We start from the raw sequence: 6,957 nt of genomic DNA on the forward strand, positions 1-6,957 counted from the left end.
CCATTTTATTCTCAGCTGGCTCCTGGGGTAATTACATTTTTCTAGTGTTTAATTCATAACTTGATCATTTATTCCAAGTCCTGTTGGGCTTGGACCATGGGCTCTCAGAATGGCTGCTGAAGGAGCTTAGACCCAGTGCTTCTCCTGCAGAGCCGGCCACTCAGCACTGGCTGCGCCTGAAGGTGGCGAGGAGACTTCTCTGTCACTTGGTCAGTGCTGGCCATTCCTAGGGGTGACAAGGACAGACTTCTCCGTGGCTCTCAGTGGGGGCGCCTGCTCCGGGGGCAGCTCCATGGGTGCTGGTGGGACGGAGGCTCGGGAATAGTGATGGTTCAGTTGGTGGCGACAGTGACGACTGGGAGGCTACAATTGGTTCCCGTGGAACCAGTGTTCAGGCCAGGGATGACCCCATCGCGCCACAGTGTCCCCTGTGGTATCAGCCCTGTTGTTGCTGCACTCCTTCTAGGTCCAGGTGTGTTTAGAGACAGATGCTCACTGCGGTATTAGTTCTCCACCGTATTCGGCGCAGCAATGCACGGTGGGGGTTTGTAGCCTTGGCACTACGGTAGCACCGTGTGGGCTCGGGTGTTGCAGGTGGCACGTCTGGGTTTCTGTGGGGGCTCTGCCGTGTTTGCAGCCAAACACCGACTTTCTCAGAACTCTCTCCATCAGTAAATGATGCACCCACCGCTGCACCAGATTCAAGTTCACGTGACCATGCGCTCCCCACTTGTGCACGCAAAGATACCACGTGATTACACTCCACACACACACAGATATCACGTGATCACACGCTCTCCACATACACACAAAGATATCACCTGATCACACGCTCCCCCCACACACAAAGATACCACGTGATCACATGCTCCACACACACAAAGATACCATGTGATCACACACTCCACACACACAGATACCACGTGATCACACTCCACACACACAAAGATACCACGTGATCACACACACACACACACAAAGATATCACCCGATTGCACGCTCCCCACACACACAAAGATACCACATGATCACATGCTCCCCACACACACAGACACCATGTGATCACATACTCCACACACACAAAGATATCACCTGATCACACACTCCTCACACATGCAGATATCACGTGATCACACACTTCCCCCACACACAAAGATATCACTTGATCACACACTCCACACACACACAAAGATATCACTTGATCACACACTCCACACACACACAAAGATATTACCTGATCACATGCTCCCCCCACACAAAGATATCACGTGATCACATGCTCTCTGCACACACTCAAAGATATGTGTCCACACGCTCCCCACACAAAGATAATCATGTGATCATGCACTCCCCCCACACACTCATCCCCAAGCGGCAGTGGGAGGTCCAGGGGCATGTGGCAGGCCCCAGAGGTCATGGGTGTTCTATTTAACCTTTCTGTGCCTCAGTATTCCACCCTCTGAGATGGGCTGATACCACAGTCTCAGTTTCACTGGGGTGATGAGCTGGGGTGCCTGGATTATAGGAAGTGCAATACATGTGTTGATAAAATCATGGAAACCATCAGTAACTTTGCCTGACAGGTGAGGAAACTGAGGCGCAAGGAGCTGATTGGCCCGTGATGGCCTCAGAGCTCATCAGCCGACCCCCAGCAGGCTATGCTGCCTCTTCTGGGTGCCTCGGTCTCCCCAGCACATCTGTCCACTGGGGTGAGATCTATCCAATGTCCCCACCAGAATCACAGGGGAGCCAGCTTGACAATGAGGGGCCGGCCACCCTGGCACCACAGTTTAGCCCCTAGGGAGGGCCTTTCCCTGGCATCCCGGGGCTGGGCTGTTACTTAGTTTAGGCCACTGACGCCTGCCCATTCATCCCCCCACGCCCTCCCTCAAATTTCCTGAGTGTGCAAGCAATCCCCCCACACACACTGCCCTGGACACACGCATTCCCACTAGGGGATCAGGGGTCCCCATCACTCATCAGGGCAGCCCCCACCCCAACAATCCCCACACCTGGAAGTCGCCCTTTAGGACCTCATTAGCCCACCTCTCAGCCCATGGCCGTGGTGAGTTTAGTCTGCAGCAGCAGGGACCAGCTGGGCAAGGAGCGCAGCCTCGAGAATGACGGCGCTGATTATTCTCCACTTTCCCCAGGAAGGCCAGAGTGCATAGGCAGCCACACCGGGGGCTCCTGCAGCACCTCACAGAGACCAGAAATCAGACAGATTCCCAGAGGTTGGGGGCTGGGATCAGGCCATGGTGCATGGAGGCTGGGGCACATGTGTCCAGCCAGGGCTAAAACCCACAGTGGGAGCAGGGGACTCAGCTGCCAAGGAGGGCACATGGGGAGGCACGGGCAGGCCATGGGTGCAGTGAAGTGAGCAGGCAGGGGAGGATGGGAGCTGGGTGTGGAGGCGGGGAGGAGGGAGGTGGTAGGGAGGTGGGGCTGGGTCCCCGCTGCCCTGGCTGTCCCCACCTTCCCCAGCCAGCCTGCCCAAGGTGGGTTCCTGGGACAGTGGTACCCACCAACGCTCTGTCTGCTGTGGCTGCGGACAAAGTGGCCGTTTTCTTGCTTTGTTTTGTTGTTTTTTTCTTAAGGAAGAGGAGAATGAATTTGGAAGGCTGTAAACCACATCTGAGCCTTGCACACAGTTCTCTCTAATTGGATCTTCACCGAGGCTGTGATGGATGTGGAGGCTCAGCTTTCCGACAGCGGCTCCAGAACAGGCTTTCTCTAGGGGGTGGACTGCCCCGTTCTCCTGGGAGAGGATGCATTTGCTTCTGATGCCCAGGGCACAAAACAGCTGGATGGAATAGCAGAAGTGGAGGGGCAGATTCTCTACCTGGGATACACAGCAGGGCACGTTCACACTAGAACTAGGGTCTTATACCAAGTGTGTGATGCAACTGTTCTGCTCTCAGGACATAAAGTGTTTTGCCCTCCTAGGAAACCCCTGCAAGGGTCATGGAGATGGCAGAGCAGCTTCCAGGGTTCCTCCTCCAGGAAGCCTTCCGTCTTCCTCCCAGCTGTAGATGCAGGTCTGCTCAACAGGTAGCCGGCAGCCCCACAGCCTCTGTGTGGTTCTAAGGCAGAGCAAGTCATCCCTGGCCACTGCCATCTCCGATGACAGAACGTACCATGATGAGAGCCACTGAACTAGGAAGACAGTCAGAGGGGCAGGGCGCTTCTGGGCTCTGAGGGCCCCTCCGTCCATCCCCAGTTACCTCGGCCACTGCCCCTCTGGGCCAGGTGGTCTCTGTACCTGGGGAGTAGAGTCACCCATGCATAATGAGCTGAGTGTCTCCACGGAGATCCTGCCCGGTGCGGAGCTCCTGGCAGAGGATAGCAGGTGGTGTCTAAATAGCTGTTCACAAGACGTTATCTCCAAGCACTGGGTGGAAACCAGCCTCCCTCCCCGCGCAGCTGAGAAGTGACAGGCACTTCCCTGTTTACCAGGGACAACAGTCAACCTCGGAGAGGCGTGGAGCTCGCAGCTCTTCCAATGCCGAAGTTGAGACTGAGCGTCATGTCCCAAAGCTTCACGATGGACGGTCACAATCCGCTCCGCCAAGGGTAGGGAACAGAGTCAGAAGACACCTACACCAGGAGGGGAGAAAAGGGGAGGGGCCGGCTAAGGGAGACCTGTGGGGATCGCTCCCGTGTGAGGGCCCTAGGAAATGGGCCTTGCCATACGGTGAGCTTGAGCCCGGACACAGATCCCCAGTTGGGGGAGTCGAGCTAAGGGAAAGCGGGAACCGAGAGAGGGACTATGTTATTCTAAATAATTAACAGACATTACTTTATGGATATGAGGACTTGGGAGGCCATGTGTCCACTTTTGGCTCCGTATGGTTTATTGCTTGATTGTGTTCATTTTGGACCCTTGTTACCTTCATTGTAAAATATTAACTTAAGTATTTACACTTGGTAACTTACTTACCGTAACTTACTGGGCGTGACTGTAACTTAACTTCCCTTGACCTATTGGGCGTAACCTACTTACTTACTGGACTTAACTTACTTCCTGGGCGTAACTTAGTGGGCCTAACTTGCTTACTGTAACTTAAGTACGTTAATCTGGCGTAAACAACTTTAACTTCAGAAAAGTATATAATGAAACATTGCAAAAATAAAATTGCTGCATGAGCATAGCGCATGTAGCCCTCCAGACCTCGCCTTTTCTATCTCCTATTTTCCGGCGCGCGTTCTCTTCCAGGTTTGGGACCCTCTCACTGGACGAGATTCCCGGGCTCGTGTTCAGTTCACAACAGCCGGTGACCCTAAAGAACAAGCCCTGCCACTGTTTCTGAGCCCCCAAGGGCCCTCTGACCCCAGACACCTTCCCGGGCAGCTGAACACCACTCCAGAGTCAGACCTTGGTTTTTTTTTTTTCCTTTCTTTCTTCTCAAAATATTTTATTATAAGCTAAAAAGAAAAGGAGAATACATTAAGCCTCAGCAGTCGCTGGCCCTTCAGTCTGAATTACTATATCAGGTATTTTACCAAGGGCAGCATTGGATGGTGCAGAGAGTATCAGAGCGCCTAGCGCCACAGAGAGAAGGTGGCTGGACAGGGTGCCCATTGCAGGCAGATGGAGAGGGTGTCCCCACACAGGAGCTGGGACCTCTGAGGCCAAACATCCTCGGCTTCTTAATCTGGGCCTCATGTTGTTCCAAAGGTCCATGAAGATGACCAAAGGCCAAACAGCTGGAGAGACACGGTGGCCACCCTGGGGCTTCTAAACCGAAGGCCAAGGACTTCGGAGGAAAAGCCGTCTGAGCCGAGGCCTGGGGAGGAGCCAGCTGGCAAAGGAGGCCGAAGAAATCATACAGTGGTGTCCAGGGCAGGGCAGGAGCATCACCCAGGCTGGACGCAGAAATGCACCCCTTCTGCAGACCATCGAGGAGCCCTCTGCACCCCAATGATGAGCTGGGCAGGGGCCACGCAAGGAGGCAGCACACGGGTGGCACAGAGCCTCCAAGCCAGAGACGGGGGTGGGGGCCTTCAGGAGGCCCCTGCCATGCCCCACTCTGGGTGGGCCTCTCCAGCAGGACTCTGTACCCCAGGGGCAGGGCTGGGTCTAAGCCACACCCCAGGGTGTACAGGCTGTTGCGGGTTGCTCCTGGACACAAAAGGATGACACCGGCTTCCCCACACCTCTGCTGGGGCCGAGTGTGGGTCCCATGTCGTCAGCCTGACCACCGCACACCAGCCCAGCGCAGCCTCCAGGGCAGCCACAGCCCAGCCAGGCTTCCTGGCCTCAGGGGTATCCCTGAGCACCTGGGAGCACAGGAAAAGGTACCACCAGGGGTCCCCACTCACCTCCCAGCCCTGCCCTGCCAGGCACTAGTGCAGTGTTGCACCCCCTGCCTTGGGTCTCACTCACCTCCACCCACTCAGGCCTAGCCCCACCAGCTTCATGGCCTTCCAGGCATTCAGCAGCATCAGAGACATACACACATACACACACATGCAGAAGGGCTAACACACCACCCCACATGTGAGCCCCAGAAGCTGCATGTCACTAAGCAGCAGACATGGCCCATCCCAGAGGGCAAGGAGGAGCCCTGGGGTCTCTACAAGGACACCTTGCTCAGGTCCTGCCCACGTTCCCTCACTAGATCCTTTGAGGAGGGTGACTGCCCTCACACCACTCAGTGCCAGGGCTTACCTGTGTGCCCCCAGCCTGTGCGTCCCCAGGCCTGTGCACCAATGACCCGCTCACCCCTGGCCTCGCACACCCCAACCCCGCTCACCCCTGGCCCTACCAGGTTCTAAAGCTAAAGCTCAGTCTCTCTGCACACAGCAAACACAGCTCTGCCTGTATTTTCTGGGGGTTTTGGGCTCACATTGGACACTGGAGATTCTCTTGAGGGAGTAAGAGCAGCAGCTCAGACATTTGAAGGAAAAATGGGATGAATGCAGGGCCCAGGAGACAGCAGCTGGGTGACAGCAGGGCTCCAGAGCTGGCAGATGCCCAGGGTAGGGGGGATGCCCACCCCCTGCCACTCCCTCCTGCAAACCTGGTCCCTGACTTGGGTTGTGAAAGTGGAGCTTCCGGGAGGAAGGACACCCCCTGCAATGTCGGAAGCACCCAGCACAGGGGAGACCTGACTTCCAGGCCCTGGGGGAAGCTGGTAGCCAGGCTGGTGGCAGTGAGATATCAGCCTTTTCCGAGAAGTCCTTTAATGTAAACCAAACGAGTACAAACCTCGACATGCAAGCACATCTTTCAAGAAGATGGAAAATCAGACTCATTGCAAAAGCTCGAGCAAGTTAATTTTCTCTGACATTTCCTCCTGTAGGTGGCTGGAGGTGCCCCATTCTTCCTCATAAATGGATGTTCTCTAGGGAATCAAGCCAGGCCCTCACCTCCAAACCCTCAGCCCGTTTCTCCCCGGCCTGCACGTGGCTGGCTGTGCCCGGTGCCTCACAGGCCTGTCCCTTGGGCACAGGGTGGCTCCCTTTTTCCATCAGTCCTTCCTCCATCGCACCGGGGCTTGTGCAGAAGCGGTGGCTTGCAGACGTCACCCTAGTCACTGAGGATACCAGCTGCCTGAATGGACAGACGGACAGACGGACAGATGCTCAGCCTCTTCAGGCACTGGCCTCCCAGGCTTCGTGAGCAGCAGGTCCCCACGGGAGACCCCAGCCCCAGCAGGCCCCAGAGAGCCAGGCGTCCAGTGCACTGGTCCCTGAGCAGCTGTCTCCATCCTGAATTGAGCTCCTCCTGGGGACCTCCCCTTTCCAAAGACTTCCTGGTCATCTTAGAGCCCCAGATGCTCGAAGGCAACCGCCAGGGCTCGAGAACTTGCGAGGCCAGGTGAGCCACAGGAGCCCTGCCAAGCTGCCTGATTCCTTGTGTTCCTGGCAAAGGGGGCCCACACTATCATCACCCCACTCCACTTGTGGGATGGAACACCCAGGAGTGTCCGGGGTCGAAGAAGGTGGGCCTGA

This window comes from Callithrix jacchus, chromosome 5 (assembly GCF_049354715.1).
Source record: "Callithrix jacchus isolate 240 chromosome 5, calJac240_pri, whole genome shotgun sequence".
Classification (NCBI taxonomy): domain Eukaryota; kingdom Metazoa; phylum Chordata; class Mammalia; order Primates; family Cebidae; genus Callithrix; species Callithrix jacchus.